The 21,774-nt window shown below is 42.5% G+C and overlaps 1 protein-coding gene across 6 annotated transcripts in view; it reads right to left on the bottom strand.

Moving 5' to 3' along the window:
- Positions 1-21,774, bottom strand: part of RAPH1 (Ras association (RalGDS/AF-6) and pleckstrin homology domains 1) — a 299,377-nt gene that overhangs the window by 209,908 nt on the left and 67,695 nt on the right. The window contains exon 1 of one of the 6 annotated variants that reach the window (XM_069225992.1): positions 9,906-10,111. The exons of the other annotated variants lie outside the window; for them this stretch is intronic. The gene's annotated coding sequence lies outside the window, so the exon portion shown is untranslated. Of the gene's footprint in view, positions 1-9,905; positions 10,112-21,774 lie in introns of those variants that run through there. 6 annotated transcript variants of the gene reach the window in all.

The raw sequence follows: 21,774 nt of genomic DNA, 5'->3' as shown, positions 1-21,774 counted from the left end.
TTTGATACAAAAGAGTTCAACACTTGGCCAAAAGATAAGGGGAGTCACAGCTGCAGGTTCGAGCCTCCAATAGTTCCCGTTCTTAGAAGCTTAAAGCTCGCCCATTACCACTTCAGTTTAATTTAGATGTGCTCCCCACTCTTAAGAACCAATTAGGTCTCTCCTCTCAGAATGGAACAGACAGCACTCATATCTACCTTCGGGTCGATAGAGAACATGACTTCTCATCTCTAAAAGAAAGACAAACATGTCTGTAGGATCGGGTGGTCACATGCAGGATTTAGCTGAACAGGGTCAATAGTGAAGCCTGATTCCTGGGGCCAGACACCTGCTAAAAAAATATATTTTTCATGCACCCAGGTGCTTTCATCACCTTTGCCATGTTAGTAAGAAATATGGAAGTCCATCCATATTGCTGGTGTGAACACAACGTTTCATGTCAGTTCAGTCACCTTTTCTCAAGCTCCAATTGCGGCTGGGAACTGGGCTGAATACTTGCAAGTTCACAGGTACGGAGACCCCTTGATGGAAGTGTGATTATAGAGGACACCCTCCATTCTCCAGACCAGGAGGCTAGATACCGGTTAAAATAGAGTACTTCACTTGTTTATTCATGTAGGAGCTACCTGTTCTAGAATAAATATTCTGACAATTTGGCCTATTCTTAGGGATCCTACCGACTTTATGAATGCTGTGGACCAGTTAAGCTGTTAGAAGAGCAAAAACATGCTGGCCTGAAGAGATGGTGTGAGTCCTCTATCTCAAATACCACCACATAAGGTTTTTAACCATACCCATGGGCCCAATTTAATAAAGCTGACAACCTGGGCTCCGTAAGGTATTTTTAACCTGTTCTGGATCCCCACTGCTATCCAGTATAATTTAAGAAACCCCTCCCACTTGCCACATTAAGGGAGGTTGAGTCCGCACAGGTGGCACTGGCCTCCTAGGGTGGGGAGACAGCGGACAGACCTTTTCCCTACCCAAATAGGGGTCTGGAATATACCCTGGAGTTGAGAGCATAATAGTGGCTTTTCTGCAAGCCAGAGCACCCTGTTGTGATTTGGTAACTTTAAGGGAGGTAATGTGGTGGCTTTTTGCACCTACCCCTCTCTAATAGTGATTGCGTGTCCTGTTCTTAGGCCTTCTTTCAAAGTGCCAGCTTAACCACCTCCTGGTGGTGCAAAATATGACAGGAGGACTTTAAGCTGGTCTGCAGGCCGCTGAAACGTCACAGGACCCAAATGAGAGGAAAAACAATTCTTAAATTACCTCCTGAGCTATCCAGATATCTCACTGAAATTGTTGCCCTATACAAAATCTCGACAGTTACACATCATACAGAGGTCTCTTTCTCAATAGGGGTCTCCGATTCACTCACCATCCAGGTCTATAAGCTTTAGGATCAGTTGTCCCTACACAACGTGGTCCACCCCAGACTCCTTCAAGAAGGCCATAAAAAAATAGTTAAGTCCACCCCACACTCTCGCTTTGATCCGCAGAATATAATGCAGGATGGCTGAGTGAGTTAATTGGCGTGCAGTGATTTGCAGTGCACAAGTTAAAATCCCCTCAAACTTGACTCCCCCCTCCCCCATCCTCCAAGGTCGATGAACTAGGTTTGATTAAAGAAGATGATAGTAATATTTATTATTTACAGTGCTTAGAAAAGGCAGGTGTGCTGTATGAAACACGATTGTAAACAAGCTATTATCCACTCCCCTTAACAACGTGCACCTGACAATCACCACAAAAAAGGCTATACCGGAATTTGGCGGAGGACACATACACTCCAGTAGAAACCTATTACCCACAGAACCGTTTCCTCCTGTCAAAACAAAAATATATGAGCCCTACCCACCGAGGGAGGCCACTGGCAGCTGTCAAAACATCTCGGGCATCTGCCATCAGCTGTGAGTGTCGCCGGCACGGGTGAGGAACACTGAGGTACAAACGCTTATCTACAATGAACGGCATTCTCCCGACCTGGACAGAAGGGCAACTTTAGCGACTTTATCGCCAGCTTCTGCTGCAGTGAAGGATAGGCCGGTCCTAATAAACAAACATTTCTGTATGATTCAGGCGCTAGGGCAGTGCGACAGAAAGCAACACAGAGAGCTCACTGTGAAGAGACAAAGCCCAGCTCCCTTTAACTGCAGAAGCCGAAAGAGTCCAATGTGTGCTCTATACATTGCCTCCACAAAACGAGCGAGAACTAGTGCGCATGCGCACCGGTTAAGCTTATATGCAATTACCTGATTTTACAGACGGACCATCGTGCACTAGCAGTGGAAGGGATGCGAAAACTCCAAGACAACCAGGTGCTAAGTCACTGCTGAAAGCGCCCATTAAACACACTTTCAGACATGTATGTATGTGCACGAGAGTAATCAACCATGCAAACATTTTGAAACTACACAACGGGAGATTTGGGAAAAAAATCGGGGAAACGCATTTTCCCCATTAACTTCTATTGAAGCAGAGATAATTTTAGAAGGATGGAGCTAAAATTGAGCCATTTTTGGTTCCAAACATCGGAAATCTCCTCCATGAATTGTGTCTATTGGGCAAGCTCTTTCTGTTCAGGTTTTTCTGATTCATGACCCTTCAAGTACCCTGCATGTGGTGTGGTAAGGTTGTGTGAACTTCTGTTTCTAAATTCTTTAACCATGGCAGAGGACGTGCCCAATGGATCTGCTGAGGTGTGTGGGGGCTGAGGAGAGGGGGAGGTGGAGGCAGAAGGAGCTGAGAAAACAAGGAACAGGAGAAAAATAGTATAGTTTGTACTAATTAGGAGAACATCTTATACATATCATTGAGCTTCAAATTTAAATTGAGGAATTTGCCAACTTTGAGAGGCCAAAGCCACAGCAGAGCTCTATACTATGATTTGCACCCTTCCCCGACAAGGCGGAAAAAAACATTTAAGAGTGCAATATCATGTCCCTGCCTAGGGATATCTTAAAAAAATTTGGGGGCCCCAGACCCCAAAATCTGTTCGGAACAGCTTTAAATGTATCCTATAATTTGAGCTCTTTGATGTCTTCTTTGGCCAGGTCAGTGACAGTGTACAAGTACACAGGTCCAAATTCTAAATGTGTTTGCAACTAATATTCAAAGATAGTGAGGTGAGTTTGCAATTGGTAAAACAGTTGCAGCTCACCAATATAATTGAAAATAATCTCTGTGACTCCCTCCCATTTCTCAAATGTGAGGTCCGCTTTTAATCCAAAAAAACGTTTTTACGGATGCTGCATGAAACAAACTTTTCTCTGCAAAATGTCTGTAATACACACCCACACACCAGCCACATCACAAATTAATTAAAAGAAACAGTATTTAAAACAATCTTTTTTTAAGAAATATTCGTGTTCATCAGCACAAGATTGGCTGCAGAACAGGGGGCATGTAAGGGGCACCTCCTTAAAAGCTGGGGCCCTGGGCCCCAAAGTCATCAGCACAAGATTCTCTGTAAAACAAGTGCCCCCTTAAAGTCTGGGGCCCTGGGCCACAGTTCACCTTACCTATGCCTTAAAACGTCTCGGTCCTCTCCTCATTCTTGGCCTGAAGCATAAAGACCATGTATATGGCCACTTAACTGGCTCCCAGCCAAGCAAAATGTTTAATTCAAAACTCCCATGTTTGAGCATTTTTCTTAAGTTTTGAATCTGATGACGACGTATTGATCAACCATACACTCTGATAACTACAAAATTCATTTTGGGCTGGGCACCCCAAAACAGATTTTCAGCCACTCCAAAATACAGAATTTCGCACACAATGATATGCGTATGCAAGGTCCTCATCACAGAGCGAAAGGTTTTGTGCATCTGTGATCCAGTCACAGATCTGTAGTTATCATGCATGTGCTTTGCTGGCGGTTTTAGACACGGCCAAGAAGGGGTTGAATACGAGTTAATTTCACATAACAAGAAATTGGCTAATACCACGCCCGGTAGGGCCTGGTTATTGGTATACACAAATTAGTGAGTGGCCGTCTACCTGGATGAAGGAATGTACCTGGAGTCTGCCTAGACCAAGAACATTCTGATCAGCCAGTGTGACACACTGGTAACAAAGTCCCACAGTGAGTGCAGTGTTGATTCAGCACCCTCAGAGGTGTTCTACCTGTGGCCCACAGTCATGCAGCCAAACCCCTGCCCTCCCCCATCGGCTGGGACAGAACTTAGAGGCAATTTGACAATAGATCAGGTGTGCAAAATGCCTATCCTAAGCTGCTGGAAGATAACGCTCAGAATGGGCTGAACCACTCTCTGCTTTGATGGATTAGAGCAGCCGAGATCCTGGTGGTGAAGTGGGCAACCTCTCATAATGGCCACATATGGTGATCAAGCCTATGAGTGGGTCCGGGCACCTTAGCAGTCCACTGCCTTAGCAGGTCTGTGTCCACTGTGGTCTAACAGGAGTTGTAGATAATTCCTACATAGTCCCAGACCAGGAATCATGGCAGTCCCATTATTTAGCATATAAGGGGTGGAAGGTTGGTCAAAACCATCATAGTTTCACTCAGAAATCCCTGGTGTGTTGCTTGCAATACTGATCCTGAATCTTCTAAAGTCGATAAGGGGCCCCACAATAGATGCTACTAGGATTCTGGGGTGGGGAAAGGCAGTGTGTGCATTTGTGCATATGAGAGAGAGAGAAAATGAGAGAGAGAGAGACAGAGACAGAGAGAGAGAAAAAGAAAGATTAGGCTTGATTGAAAGGGGCAGTGTGGACAAAAGCACCCCTTGCCTTAAAAGGATTCCCTATCATTTCGCCCACACCCATATGTATGTCTCCAATGAAAAAGCATGGAGCTGTGTTTACTAAGGCAGCTCCTGGCCTGCATGAATCCCGGCTGAGACACTTTATAGCTGTTAGTGTGATACACACGTCTCACCACCCAACCATTCTTCTGCGTGCTTGCTATACATCAAACTGTATTTATATTAGAAATAGATCTATACAATACTGCGTAGGTGATGGCATTTATAGAATATCATGAGATCTGAAGTGTTAGCTGACTTCAACAGCACCACAAGTGAGATTAAGACTAGCCAAGGCTATGGGTTTGAGTCTCAGTCAATTTTTTTTTTTAATTTGTGTGCTTCAGAATACACACAATAGTTATGATTATAGAATTAATACTTTTTATAATATGTATTTACATATGGTGATCGTTTTGATCATAAATATAATATTAAAATATTTTAAGATATGAAAGAGAAACAGCATTGAGATTTTAGACATGACCTGAACGTGAAGGTAGCCATTTTGGGCTTGACTTTTGGGAAGGGCACCCCAAAGGTGAAGGGCGACCATTTTGTGCAATAAATGAAACCATAGAGCCGAAAAACGTCACCATCAAAGATGGTGCCATAGAGACTTTCAATGTGTTTTCCAGATGGTAGCACCCATTTTGGAACACCCCTATATAAAGGTCAGCCACTTGGAGTTAAAACTTTGTGTCCTCGCACAGGGAAAGGCACTAAACCTGCTCGGCTCGACATTGAAACAGTAAAACACTGTGCATCTTTTTAAGTGACTTGTTAAATACATATATTGTGCAAGGAAATGACTTAACATATGAGGAACGTCCTTATTACCAAAATAAAAGAAGACACTTTTTACAATAAGGGGGTTGAGGCAATCCTTCATTTGATAGTACTAGTGAGTGAGGAGCATTATTAAATAATACTGCCGATGAAGTACGTAATGTGTAAACAATAGTTAAAGTTTTAGATGTTATACTGATTATTTATTGATTACAAATTATTGAGTCATATCCGGTTAAGGATGGGTACGACGGTATTAGATTGTAGAATTTTTGTAAATTAATTGCGAACAAACATGGATCATGTGAGAGCTAGTTGATAAGTGTTGAAAAAAGTCTGTCAAACAGCAGTATGTGATCAAAGAAATCTGCAGTAAATACACAACAGTGAAGCGCGAGAATGAGGTAATTGTATCTTATTAAAAATAATGTATTCTTGAGAGGGGGATTTGAGGAGTAATTTGAAGATAAAAAGAGATCAACTTGTCGTAGATTATGAAGTGTGCCTGTGCGCCTTGAGACAATTTGTTATCAACATAGTTGAGATTAGAATACAGTGCCACTGCAATATTGGACTACGGTGAATACGAATGAACCACTGTGAGATACTAAGATGCTAGTCTAGTTCTTTTTAAATACATATCTGTAGAGATGTGGTTACAGTGTACTGCATTTAGTACATGTATTTCTCAAACTGTGTCAAAATGACCTATAAAAGAATGCACAAGAAGAGGTCAGGCCAACAAGTATGTGTGAAATTAAGCAAAGTTATCTAGAAGTAATGTAACATTTCTTCCCAAAGTAGGAGTTTACATATTTACTTGAATGTAGGGTTTTTGATTTATTGATTGTGATACACCACTATGCGGCGCTGAGTTAGTGAATAATTTGCGTAATGAGTGTTGTCGAAAGATTTTATGCAAATCAGCAAGATAATAAAGATTGTGGTTTGAACCTGAGACTTGTGCCCTTCGCCAATCTTTTAAACTATTTAGGCCTGCAGGACACCTCATTGAATCTCCCTTCCTCTACCCCTTTCACCTCAAAGCAGACTTGGGCATTCAGGAAAGTCCAGAAAAGTCATTTGAACCAACAGGACTACACCACAACTGATGGCCTTGAAGCAGCAACATCCTGCCAGAAGATGCGGTCTTTGAACATGCCATAACTGAATCTGATTATGTTCTTGACCACTCCCATTATCCACCCAGGCAAAGTGCTTACATGTAGCTTGACTTCGAAGTACAACCGAATAAACAAGACAAAAGTTGGGAGCAAGCACAATGTTTAAACATCCAATTAAAGTACAGTTTTCAACTTTCGCTCTCTTAGTGCCCTGATGAGGTCGCAATGCACTTTACAATCCTTGTTCTATCACTCCCAGTGGTAGAGTTTCAATACATTAAAAGATGCATTTTCAAATGGGACGTCATCCATAGAACTCTTCTACTGCGTGACAGAGGAGGAGGTTTTTTTTCTGTCAATGCCGTTTTCAAAACGTAGAGAGTAACATGGGTGAGGTGCCGCTCATTTTCAAAATGTGTAAAAAACACACGCCCGCTTTTCAAGCAAGGCAGTATGAAGGGCAGTTAAGCTAAGTCGCTCAGCCTTCACTGCCATTGTCTCCGTTGAAACATTCCCATAAAATAATAGGTATGGGATTATTTTAATAATCGATTGAGGGTAATTCAAAGCAGAGGATGTGTTGGAATTAACAAAGCTAGATAGATACTAGTTGGCAATAGTGTTGCTCTTAGGGTGCGCTTAAGCAAATATATTTCAGGTGCCTTCCGGAATAAATAAAAAGACGGGTCTTAAAAACAGCTCTTAGCCGTTTATAATCTTGGAGTTGCAACCATACAAAAATCAACAACCAAATAACCAAACCTTTCCTCAAGTAGAACATTACAACTTTAAGCACCTGGGAGAATTGCTTTTTGTAGACGCTAATAGGTATTCAGCAACGGCTCATCATAAGAGCGTCTGCTGCTCTTAATAAACCACCATCCTTCAGTTTGACTTGACTTGACTTGACTTGAATCTTGGCTTCCTATGATACTCAACACATACAAGCAAAAAAAAAATTTGCCATGTCAAAATTCCACCTTCAAGAGACCTTTCCAACTGGTAGTATTTCTGCAAGTCCATAGGCCTCTCTCTACATGTGAAGGAGTCTGCTTTACCAGAGTGGAGTTTAAATATACACTCATACATGAGTGAATCAAAATATTTTTCTTCCAGCCTCTTCTTGAGACTATGTGTGCATGGGACTTTTGGACGTAATTAAGAAAGTCATCTGAGAACTCTCAAAAACATGTTAACTTGGCCCAGTCAAAGTCACATTATTAGCAAAAAATAATGACAAGGATACCTTTTACGTAAAAAAAATTATTTGTAGTTCACTGGCAAGTGCCCAAAGCAAAGAGGATCCTACAATGAACATGACCTATATTATTTCTTAGGGTAAAACAAATTCTGTGGCAAGGTTACCTACATTTTGTAACAAAAATCTGCAAATTATGTTACATCCTCTGACAGTACTATTTTTATTAGAAATACTTTTTTTGGTGACATGCAAATTATGTGGCAAATGTAATAAGTCAATATTTATGCAGCAACAGCTGCAGCCACAGAATAGCATAAATTCACTGGACCTCTCAATTGTACATTGTTTTATCAACAATATGTTCAAGAAAGGTAAACAAACCCTAAACATTCTAATTTCAATCAGTGCCTATTGTTAACTCCATTTGATGAAAACAGCTTTTCTAGCTAACTACCTCAAAATAAACATGTAATATAAACAAAACATAACAGACAAACATAACAGATGTTCGTCTATGATATCTCAGGGGTGGGTGACATTTACAAACCCCTCAGACTTCAGCTTCGTCGTTTATGATGTGATACGGTCTCCTTGATGCAATAATGTACCATATTATATGGCTACCCATTATATATTCTCTTTCTACACCTCTATATTTCTGATTACCTGACAACTTCATGTTTTGGAAATATAGCCAAAACAGTTTAGCCAATCACGACAATTTGTGCTATCAAGGGCTTGCATAGTCCTAATTACTAAAAACCTTAAGACCCCACTCTTCACCATCACAGGAGGAACCCGAGCATGGAAGGCCAGTTCAACTACCTTATGAGCGTGCGTGGATTGGCTCACACTGGTGAGGGATGGGCACCTTTAATTGGTGAAATTCATCAATGAAGATACTTAGCAAACCCAAGCATTGAAAAACAACTCGCACCCCATATCCTGTATTAATAAGGGTGCCACTGGTTAAAGCTGTGTGATTAACTGGCATGAGGTGGCTGCAATTGTACCAATCCGCAGATATATCTAACATCCACGCTGTGTGCAGTGGTTAATGCCGGGCCTGGCTGATAGCCCCGCAGCAGACAGAGATCAAAATATAACGCGACAGAAGCAGCAGGACTGGAAATGAAACTCAGCACTTGAAATAAAATATCTTACAGGAACTGAAGATCTGCTGCAAGTAAAGTGAAGGACAGTTAATTCCACATCTTGTGTGTGTTCATTTCTTCCACAGCGGCCCAGATTCTTACCAGATATTCATTTCAATATACACGCAATGCACAGCACTAACACACAAAAATGTTGCAACATAACTCATAAGAACATAACTATCACACTTCCAAGGTAACCATTTAAAATGGAACCCAGCCGCAGATGGCTCCACCAGCTACCTCCGTGTAAATACTTCTTCATGGCAATGAGCAGACTCGCAGAACGAGAAGATACCCAAATATATGGGACTCATCCTGAAAATCCACCATCTAATACATTCATTTAATGGCACATTCCTTACCTACCTTTCCAACTCTGAGGGGCTCACGAGACTGCCCATATGAGCCTCCTCAGGACCTAATTACGCAGATGCCACATAGGAACCATTTGGCTAGCTTTCATCAGGCACAATCACCAAGCTTTTCTACAGCATCACAGCAAGTGTTGCCTCATGTCCGAACAAATAAGCAACTAACGACCCACACCCACTCCCCAAGCCGGACAAACCTGTTCAGTACCCTTGTAATCTCTATTTTAACCAGTGCATGAAACGAGTTTCAATCTCAGCGTCACATGTCGGCCGGCCTCACGCCGCCATCTTGGTTTCTTGCAGGCCGAATGCTGCAGCGCTGCTGCCGACTTCCCTTCTATCCATGCGGCAGAGTAGCGGCTAGTGAAGTGAGGGCAGACATTCTGCACTAACACGGGTCAGGAGGGACATGCTTTCTCCAGGTCTCCTGATAAGGAAAGAACTTTACATGTCGTTTGATGTCCAGGCCTTCCTGTCCCTTTGAGAAATCTTACCTAAGCACAGATGTTTTCGGACAGTGATGTGGAGAGTTGTTGCGCTGTACAGGCCCCCGCCAATCACAGAGGACGCTGCTGGGTCTTTTACAATGAACAGTAAACACGCGAAAGACTTCGCAGAGCACATCATGCCCGACTGGCCGCGCTCGGTGCTCTCCGTTTCTGTGCTGACAGCGGCGGCCACGCTAACCATATGAGGTGGTGACAGGAGGAGCGCACAGCCCAAGTGCCTGCTCTTCGGAAACCGTAGTGACTCCCTGCAAGTCTATCGCGCCCTCCAGAGAGAGAGGGAGAAGTGGGCGGGGGGCAGGCTGTGCGTCGTTTGGCACCTTGCAGAGAGGCAGGAGCACCAGGACAACTGGCAACCTGCTACACTAGCCTTGCCGTTGCATCCTACAGTCTGGAAGAAACCACAGGAAACAGAGGCATATAGTGGAGAGAAGCAGAGCACGGCCGCTGTGGCGAGAGCAGACAGAATGCATTCTTGTGAAGCATGGGGCACGGCAGGTGCCGGGGCAATGGGCCTCTTATTTTTAGGTCTAGGTTTTGGTAGCGTCTTTTGTCAAAAGGACAATAACAATGCACACATGGTATAGCGCTAGGTCTGTTGCCCCTTACTGCCGATGGCTTTCTTTAAATACCCTCTTTCAGTTTTTGGCCTGATACGTTGTCAATAAAAGCTGTGTTCAGTCCAGTGGTCATTAATCTCTCAGTTTTATTGGCTGTTTGAGTGTACCACTCCGCCTGCACTTGAGTGCTTGCACTGAACTGCATGAGGAACATCTTTACTGCTACACCCCTCTCTATCCACTTCCGCTGGCTGCCACATTAAACCCAGGCCTGTTAACTCTGCCAAGGCTAGTTCTGTTTAGCTTGCAAGCCTACTGATTGGCCTCTATACATCAGTAGTTTTCATTTTTATTTTTAAACATCGTTAGTCCATTAGGGAGGTGTAGGGAGGCTCATGGCTCCCATACCCACATAATCACCCAGGCCAACCATACCGTCAGCGAACCATTGGTTAAGTCTACTCTGGGACACTGTGCATTGGTAGGGGAGGGGAACAGAGACAGCATTTTGGTTTTGTCATATGCATGTCTTGGGAGCTACCAGGCCCAAAGGAAACATTATTTTTTGGTTTTAAAAAGCACACATTGCTTAGAAGCCCATGGCACTAAACAAAACTACTTTGTGTGCAGATATGCTCTTGTGAAAGCGCAGAAAGTTGTCACTCAGAGTAGAGCAAGAAATAGAGGGATAGAATTTTAATAAAAACAAATTGTGTTAGATATCGTCAGACCCATTTAGGGGGCCAATTCTTAAAGAAAGTTGCAAAAGTGCTCATATGGTATATATCCTTACATTAGCGCTGATTTATGGCTTTCATGAATTCACAAGAATTTACAGAAATAGGCCAGGAAAATATTTGTGAACTGCATTTTAGCATGAGCAAATATACATGCATAGTATTTACAAGTTCACTTACCTCTAACCACTTTTTCCCACCCCTGGGAGAAGTTTTACTTCTGCCCTTGTCAGGATTAAATTTCCAACCTTTCTCAGTATGGAAAAAGATCAAAGAAGAGCTGGTAAAAATTCCTAAAACATGCAAGTTAGTAGGTTTGTACAGATTGAAATGACCGTTTCATCACTGGCACTATTGCTCACCGCTGCTTCCAGCACCAGTATGTGATCTGTGGAAAGGTGGTAAATGGAAATTGCTAGTATTCAAACTGTACTATTGTAGGAGCCCTGGCATAATCAGAGAGGCCATTATCCAAGCTCTTATGTAATGAAATTGCTGCCATAATTCATCGCAGCAATAAGTGCCACCAAAGGGACAAGTGGATTTGGTTTTTTTTTCAGGACAAGTAGATTTATGATCTAGCCTGTCCCATGGAAAAGTAGATATTTTGTTAAATTCCACACCCCTGCCCCCTCTTTTAGTCCTATGCTCATTATATCACAGTAATCTAATCAAATTCAGAGATTCATTGGCTACTTGTTCCCAAACTCAGACAGGATAACACTAATAGTAGCAAAGTGTTGCCAGTAAAGAAGTGACAACACTTTAGTTTATATGCACGTTAATGACACCAGAACCAATCTGCCCTGTATCTAAAGCTTGCACGGTCACGCCTCCTTCGGCAGGGCCATGCAAGAAACGGAATTTCTGACTTAATGCGGTTTGCACACAATATAGTACAATAAGCAAACCTACACCACATCACGAAGGTTACTTGAAGCAACAATGTTTTTTCAGCAAACAGCACCATGTAGTTGTAATTAAAGTTTCACATTTTCTATTATTAAGACGGGCATGCAAGTGCTGGCATGTTTAGTGCTGTTGGCTGAAAATACCCTAATTTCCTAAGGGTGACAGCTATAATATGAAGCGGACAGAATTTATACACTCTACTTTCACTACTAATTTGCTAGCCAATAACAAAAGATGTTCATAATAATTTTTGCCAATCCATTGCATAACACTCAGAGATACAGAATTCGCAAGGAAATGCAATGTGAAAAGTTACTTTGAGACAAATTCGGCTTGTCCTATATCCTCTTGTAATATGCGCACAAGACCGCCATGAATTATACCAATTGTCAGAGGTCATGTTGCAGACTATTCAATAGCTCATCTAAAATTGCATTGCAATGAACAACTCATTCTAGATTTCTGACGAACTTCTAAATTATTTGGAACCCTCAGAAGTCAAGGACAGACTCCTTAGGTAAGAGCATCAAATTCCACATCTGAGAACAGAGAAAGCAGAAGGGAAACTAGCCCAAGAATACACTAAACTCATACCATGCGCCCTACACAGCGCTCCAACAATTGTCCAATATGTGTATCAAAGGACACTTTAGGGTTGTCCACTCCCATCACAATACCTTGTAAGACTCAAATAATGGATTCAAATGTCACCATTATTTTTCAAAATATACTTACACCCAGAAAAAACAGTTCCAAAAAAGACAATAGCAATGTCTCGATTCCAACATAGTCCTGATAAACAAAAACTCTTTAAACCACTTTTGCCAGACACCGGATACTTGCACCCCTTAGCATTAAAACTCTGCAAACTAAAGCATTTCTCAGGCCGAATCAGGTCGTCATTCTTATAATAAATGTTCGTAGCAATGACTCAACCTGCACCATATAAGTTGTCACCAATGGGTAACAAAAGAATATGCTAAACCCGATAGATTTCTCTTCGTAGACTTACAAAGACGCAGGCAATGGCCTTTACCCAGCTGAGTGCAACTAGTATAATCTCTTTCAAGTGAAACACCAGACTCCATGCTGCATGCAAAGACTACCTACTGACAGTCTGCAAACAATGTCACTTTAGAAGGTATACCGGCATAAACACAAATAACAGCTGTTCGTCAACACCATCATGAGGTTACAATAGTGAATGATATCCCATGTGACAACGGTGACCCTATGTCAGGGCTCCTTCTAAGATTGGTCCGTCCATGACATAAGTGATCACAGGCCTGATGACCTTTAGGATTTGGTGCTTTAATTCCCACTACAGTACAGAACCACTCAGTATGGAATTGTACGTTGTCTTAGTGGGCCCAGTCATTTCCTTAACGAATGACCACCAAACTCTTCTGAAGCTAAACATGACCAGGATTACTGGACATTTCTCACCGGTGACACCATGATCTTACTACGGTGCATTCACGCATTTCCTCCTAGAGTGATCTCTACTTTAAACCCAAAACACATAATATTCTATGAGACTACACTGACCAAAACACTTGTGACCTGTAATAGTGAGTCAATGCCTGAGCATGCAGGTCAATTCTTGAAGAGTTATTGAGCTACCGAAGTACTTCATCCAGCATGCAATGGTATAGTTGGCAAAGGGAAGACAACTTTACACAAAAATCAATGTCCCAAGGGTCGTATTTAGAATTTTTAAATCCACAGTGAAAGTTGTACATTTTGGTATATCAGCATGTGCCCCAACTAAACCCACGTCCACATTACTACCAGCTGGGATCTCAGCAGAGGATCCCTCCCAAGGTACAGTAAATCCCTTTGTACCTGTCCTCTATACTTTCACTACTGGGAATCCTAATGTGTATGATCTTCAAAAAATAGTAGAATGCTCTCCTTACAACTCCCCATCACCCCCCTGCAAAATTAAAGGCTCTGGATGCATACAGTAGGCCCAGGCATTGCAGGTTTAGCATTAGTGAAGGCACAACACGAGGTCTCCTACAGAGCTTACTTGAAGCTATGATAAAGTCTCCCAAGATTGGGGGGTGTATGAGGAATGCTGTTTTCACAGCAACTCGTGGTCAGTCAAAGGCAACAGTCAAGAGATAGGATTTCAACCAAAAAAAACATGATGTTGCAGTTAATTTTCAAAACATTTCCTAACAGTACATCATTTAGCCAATGCCTCTGGACTGCCGGTTAGAGGAAAATGTCCCAAACTAAATACCAGACACATAGTAACCAGGGAGCATTTCATGTTAGTTAAATAGGTATGGACTCAACATTATCAAAAGGTCTGGATTGTACTACATGGGAACAGATGAATTACAAGGAGTCACAAGGAACTCTGCTGTCTTTTCTGCCTTCAGAGCGTTAATCGGAGCATGCAGTTGGCCACTTGTGCAATCCATTGTGTTGTACACCTGCCTGCTTCCTGAAAAGCAGAAGGCAGCATTTGCAATACTGCCCAAAGCCAAGCAAAGGAACACACATCACATCCCGTTCTCCGTGGAGTCTAATGAAATCACACCACTATTCTGAGCTCTAGGAAAGCAAGTGACCTCACTTTCCAGATACATGGCCTGCGGCGGCCAAGACAGCCAGTCCCTGCGTAGTAGATGGTGTCACCTCCTCCACATCCACGGTCCCTGTTATTTAACTGCAAACAGGGACAGATTCAAATGTTATTACAATAAGTTTGTGATCAGGGAGCAGGTCACCGATGCAGTCACTTCCTGCAGTTTGTAGAAGAGAATTTTAGCCGGAAATGTGTGCATTGTGAATTGTTGGCAAATTCACAGGAAGCAGCGGATGGTCAAAAGATGAGGCTGCAAAACTTGGCTCGGGTTGAGGTGGTCTGAACTCCCAAGTCATACTTCCCGAATGCCACTGGATTCAGTAATGGGTGTAACTGCAAAGGACAACAGTTGTCGATGCTTTGTAATTCACAAAGTAATCTCTGTGTGATGCAATCCACGCTCTCCCTATATTAACTCTACCGGTAGTCAAATGTTATTTTCAGTGGCCAGTGCCAGCGTCCAGACCAAGCTTCTTCACTGCCTCAAACAGGATGAGGGAGATGGCCATATCAAACACAAATGAACAAATGGTTTAGGAGTAAAGAGATCCCCCCAAAAACCTGTAGGCTATACTGGTCTTTGTTTAGTATGAATGTGGCTGATAAGGATGTAAACCCTGAAAACTAAAAAAAAAAAAAAAAGCATCAGGGGCACATGTTGGCGGTCTGCCCAAGCTCATTGAATACCCAATACTGCCAGGAGCTGTGGCACCCTTGCTTTTTCTAGCAGTCTGCCATTAACAGTAGCTTATGTGGGTGCTGCAGGTGGAGCAGGAGTTGCATAATGCAAGTACATGAAACAAAACTGCAAGAAAGACAAGGCTAATAACGAAGACATCTGTATGAGTTAGCAAATGTGGTTGTTTCATGCAATATTTTGTACTTCGAATTGAAAAGCTGGTGTTTCCATTATGAATAAAGTCAATTATGCTATTAGAAAGTATATTTTGATTAAGTGTCGAGTGCCTCCAGGACTCTAAGAGCCTCATTAAGTAGCTCTTCACCTGTGGGATTGTCTGCTGTTAAAAGAAACCTAAACATCTCGGTGCAGCATTTCCTATTGCTCACTACACATACACAAAAAGAAGCGGGTCACTACAAGACTCATCCTTCTGGAAGGCGCTGGGCAATTTTTAATGGTTAAACTCAGATCACTGCAAGTCTTGTGAACTTCTAACCGTTTATATTTGATACATTTTGGCTGTATTGAATTAAAAGTATCATTGCTAAAATCTTTTAACATTTATTTAGATATGAAAACATTAAGTATTTTTTTTTTTTAAAGAAAAGGTTTTTAAATTAGTTTCAAAAACGCTCCAAAAACACTAGACCATCAGCGTAGAATTGTAAACGTCTTTACAATACATTCAATATTTTTGAAAGTTCTAAAATAAATTTGTTTTCCATAACATTGTCACTTATTTTAAAACTAGCCAACAATGTTTATTGCATACAAATTCATATTTAAAAAATCCTCCCAATTCCAAAATTCACAACAATTCCAACTTGTTAACAATTCTGAATTCTATTGCTCCATTTGCAAAATATGCTGTTATGTCCAACCTTTTTAACCAGATTTTACCAATGTTTATGAAAACAGACTCAGCGTTGAGCAAAAAGTTCTAAACAACACATTGGTCCTGTTCTCTAATGTGCTGATCTCAAAGCTATGCCAATAATTTGTTTTAGAATTTAAAACACATAAGAAAAAAAAATTGCCTCACCACTCAGTGAAACATTTTCTTTTACAAAACCAGAATTACCAAAACCAATCAATCTCACCTTTCAGTGGCGGTACCGAAGAGTTTTGGTATGCCATTGCTTTTTTGCTGATGCAGAATGCTCATTTGCCGAATGCATCAGCCAAAAAAAACAACAACAACAAAAAAACACTGATGAGTATGTGTGCACGTGTCAACATGCTTCTGCACAAATGCATCATGAAGCCATAGGGGCCAAAACATAATGAGTCATGATAAGGTAGCTATTTTATTTAAGTTTTAATTTAGTGTTACAAGATGGCAGATGCTCATTCTGGACTGGTAAATGTAAAAAAATATAAAAGAACACAGGTCCATTTTAATGTTTTAAAGGGCAGAATAGCGGCGGGGGGAGACGGAAAAGCACGAATGGCAAAAGAAGGTGGGTGGGTGGTGAAGCAGGAAGAATGGCAAGTGAGGGAGGGTGAAAGGAGAACCACACAGGCAAGAAAAAGGAACACTAAGTACACGATGGAGACAGCTGAAAAACACATGCACTCTCAGAGTTCTTACCGAAAGAGAAAAATCAGTAGCATCTTAAATGGGAGGATGCAAGTAATGAATCCTTGTTCTGGGGAAGGACAAACAGTAGTAGATGAATGAAAGACCTTGGAAGCTGACGAATAAGAAGAAAGCAAATGAGAATGATGATAAAGCTTACCAATTGGTGAACTTTAAACCCACTATAAGTATTGGCATCGTTCACAATAGTACGTCGAAAACAGACAGCTAACAGCTGTTCATATTCAAAACCTAAAAATGAGCTCATCTTGCAGTATGAATGCATGTGGAGAAATTCCATATGCAATGTATCTGAGATCATCTATTCTTCAGAAAATATAAAAGATCATGAAGGGTTCAGTGCTCTTTGCCAACATCTAGGTTCACATGCACGGCTGACTCAACCTCAAATGCTTTCAATACCCGTGTGACAAAGCACGAGCACTGAAGCCAAGAATCGAACATGAACACTCACGTTACATTTGATGTTAAAAAGAGGGATGTAAATTCAACTTATGGAGTACGTGAAAAGTCCAACACAAAGCCACGTCTTTAAACGCTGCTGGTGAAAGGATGAGTTTGTCAGGGCTTTAAGTCTAATGCAACAAGAAGAACGTCTACACAAGGGCGTGGCCTGTGTAACCAGGAGTGTGGCTTAAACACATAAACTAAATTTTTGTGATCACTATAGTGTGCCACCCGACCGGTATTTTGTTGCAAGATTAAGTCAAAGATGTGAAATATGAACCAAAACTGTGGGCTAGAAGTGTGTAGATGCAATTTTGTGTGTAGATGCAATTTTGCACTTCCTTAATTTAGGAAATGCTTTGTACATCTGAATAGGAATCGCAAATAGGAAATCACAAATAGTGATTACTTATTTAGAAGATCGCAAATTGCAAAGTCTACTGGCGTTTCGGACCGTTAAGAAATGCAAAATTGCTTTGCACATCTAGCCCTATTTCACTGACATGGGTTATCATAACGTTATTTGCATTAATTGATCTATGTTGGTTGTCAGTAAAGTAAAGGACATGAACATAGGGCCCCAAGGGACCCGTTTCAATGTCAGTTTTAATTACTAACTGGTCTGACACACACACCCACCAGACTTAAAATCCTGGCTTGTGTACAGATTTGTTTTAAATAATAAAGGCTTCGCATTTAGGTTAACTGAGAACAATACTGCAACAAAGCCTCAATACAAAAATAACCGTATCTAACCATATCTACAGTCATCCCAGCTTTTCACACTGGTGTCCAGAGTCGGACAGGTCTATAGGGCAATCAGACAGTGCCCAAAGGGCTGTTCTGGCGGGTCATTGTGTGGGCCTACTTTTTGGGCTGTTTGTGGGCCTGTGCTATGTTCTGCTGAGCCAGCTTTTACTGTTAATTTTCCGATATCAAAACAAGCCTTGCCATCAGCAAGCGCAAATCCACGCTGTCATCTATACCTTGCAGAACACGTATTCAGCATATCGCTACAAGCTAAAAACTGCCTCAACCTGCAAACATGAGCCATTTTTTGCAAGCTAATACACTAACGTGGGCCACACTTTTAGGTGTGAGCAAGGGCCCATTTTGTGTCCCAGTCCCACCGTGCTGTTCCGTTAAAAATACATTTTCCAAAAAAAGGTTCACTCTTTCAGGTTGGTAGCCTGAGAGGAGTTAATCACCTAGAAAAAAGGATGCCTCACAGTATGAACAGTACACGCTGACGCCACTGTAAAGACCTCGTGTTGAAGACATTCGGAAGAGGCAGACAAGGGGCTGGTCCCAACCCCAGCTTTCATGAAAAGGAAGGAAGTTGATTTTTGTAGCTATTTAGAACATGTGCACAATGTTGTGTCATCCTCACAGCTGTGCAGCTGGACGGGCTTTTTCCGAAAGGTTTTTCTGCGATAATATGGCATCATTAAGAATAATTTTAAAATGTATTTCCATGTTTGTTTTGGAACTGAAACATCTCCAAGAAAATTCCACATGCGCTGACTTTGTAACACATTCTATAAGTAGAAACTTGTCCCCCTGGGTGTAGCCTGACGTGTCTTCCTTAGGGCCTACGTTCGCTGCGCTGTGAGGCGCGAGCCACGGTCTCCAACATGCGAAACAGGGAAGTGGAACTGGCGGGAAAGTATCTGACATCTTGTTGGCAAGAGAGACCGGACGCTGCATTAGTACTCGAGCGGCTCAGCAAAATAGCACTGCGGTTATAGATCAGACTTTCTAATAATACGCTGGGCCGAACTATTCGTACTTCGTGCCAGCGGAAGTTAGGTGGTTCAGTGATGCGAGGAGATGCGAGGTAGTTCAGTTATGTCAGGGGAAGTGAGGTAGATCTATTACGCAGAAATCCCAGGGGGGAACCTGCACTCTAGTGCTCAAAACCGTTTCCTTGGAAGACTTCCCAACTAACTATTTCTAAATTTGGTAAGCCATTAAAAAACTGCTAGCCGAATATTCATTCTAGGTCTATGAAAAAGCAAAACTTGTCTTAAAAAGCCTCGGAGGTTGTCATTAGATGCAGACATGTCGAAAGCAAGACCTGGCGAGGTGATGACGCAGCAGTGGCTGGGGCTGCAGGGCAGGCCTTAGCCGCGTGTTACTACCTACTGTGAAGGTGATCTCGGGTCCGGATCAGCTCTTTCGCGTTCTCCATGTCCTGAACGCAGCTCTACCTAGAAGGGTCCATTTGCCACCGGGTTTGGCGGGGAGGGGGGGAATATTTTCGGTATGTTCCGTTCTCTATTGAGCTCTCTCTCAAGCATGCACTTGTTTCGATTCACTGTGGCTGTTTTTTAAATTCTGAGAGAAATAGTGGCGCTAAGCTTTTCGGAAGAATTCCATTGGATTTTGTCTCGCAAAAGGGGAGGCACTGACAGGAGGGTGTTCAGTGATGTCACTTCTATCTGCCCCTTGAGACAAGTGCAGGTGGAAAACCGGGAGAAAAAGGGTAGTTATGTGGCATTTGTACCGTTCTGCACGTTTTTTCCTAATCTATATTTCCAAAGAACACGAAGCCTATTCTAAGTCCTCTGTCCGTGAGGCAGCCGTTCTGTTTTCCCACAGCCCTTTCTCCATGGTATAGAAAACTTCACATCTTAAAAAAGGAGCATGCCAGTCAGTGCTTTAAATGGAAAAATAGAAGTGCAGGTACTCTGTACCAGAGTACCTGCTTGTTTCTGAGAAGTGCCGGTACTCTCCAATTAAAAGTATTACGTTTTTCTTGAGATAAACCGGTACTCTCCCTCTCAAAATAAAAAAGGGCCGGTACTCAGTACCGGAGAGTACCGGCCCATTTAAAGCACTGATGCCAGTGAAAAAGAGTGGGAACGGGCGGTAAAGAGCCAGAACTGGAGAAAGAGTGTGCACACGCTGGTTTATTCACGTTTGTTGTAAAACTGTTAACTCATCCCAAATTAGTTACACTTTACAACAAAACGTGGCAAGTCTTGAGTGGCCAACCTGTCACTCATTTCAACATGAATAGAAATTGACAGCTTTATCCAACAAGCATTGGCAAAGCCAAGCCAATAGGTCTCGCCTATACCAGAGCTATTGGCAATGTGTTTCGCCAAGCTGTAAACCAGTGTGGCTGCTGTCCAGCATGGCTAAAAGTTAATGGTATGGAGTGTCAGAGTGGATTTGGGGAGCAGAATGTCGCAGAGTGGATTTGTTGGAGTGTCAAGAGTGGAGTAGGGGGAGTAGAAAGTTGCTGAGTGGAGTGGGGTATGTCGTAGAGTGGAGTGGGGTGGAACAAGGTAGAGTGGACTGAGGTAGTGGGGTGGGTTGGATTGGAGTACAGTTGGGTGGATTGGACTGAGTAGAGTGGGGTGGGGTGGACTGGACTGAGGTAGAGGGGGGTGGATTGGATTGTGGTAGAGGGGGGTGGATTGGATTGTGGTAGAGAGGGGTAGATTGGATTGGGGTAGAGTGGGGTGGACGGAGTGGATTAGATTGGAGTGCGGTTCACTGACATGGGGTGAGGTGGATTGGGTGCATGAGACCGACTGGGGTGGGTGGTTTGGATTCGAGTGATGGGGCTGGGGTGGATTGGACTGGAGTGGGGTGGATTGGATGGGTGAATTAGATTGGACTGGAGAGGGGTGGGTGGGCTGGATTCACTGGAGTGGGGTGGACTGGATCAGGGTGCGGTGGATTAGAGTGGGGTGGGGTGAATTCGACTGGAGAGTGGTGGGGTAGATTGGATTGGGACAGAGTGAGGTGGACTGGAGTGAGTGTGTAGACTGGAGTGAGCGAAGCACCATTTGTATAAGGGGATTCCCAATAGAGACTTCACAGGGGAATAGTGACTGCACGTCAGGATTGGCTGATATTTTGTGAAGGAACAAGAGTCAGCAGAACTTTGTTTTCCTTTGTGTACAAATACTTATTGCAATATAATAAACCAATACTTGTCCTATGATAATGTCCCTGGCCCCTAATTACTTGGGCTCTCAACTGAGTCAAACACCGTAGTTGGTTATTTCACGAAAAAAGGAACTAAGTTGTACAGCGGCATAACACATTTATTTCTCTTTTAAGGTTAAGTAACCGTAGATTTGTTATTCATAACATTTATCTTCTGAATAAAGAGTCACTCTGGTCCCCAGTGGTCCAGGGTAGAGAATGAGTCAATTTATTTGGTTTGACATGCTGGGAATCCTAAATCATTTACAATCTTTGCTCAGGCGGGCCACACAGTACATGTTCACAAATTTAGAATCCGCTCTCTCCTAGCCAGCCAATTGCTGGGCCAACAAACAGCTTGCCGGGGTAATTGGGGAG

Source organism: Pleurodeles waltl, chromosome 3_1 (assembly GCF_031143425.1).
Source record: "Pleurodeles waltl isolate 20211129_DDA chromosome 3_1, aPleWal1.hap1.20221129, whole genome shotgun sequence".
NCBI classification, from domain to species: Eukaryota; Metazoa; Chordata; class Amphibia; order Caudata; family Salamandridae; genus Pleurodeles; species Pleurodeles waltl.
The sequence above is the reverse complement of the archived record's forward strand: the minus strand, read 5'-3'. Positions and strand labels throughout refer to the sequence as shown.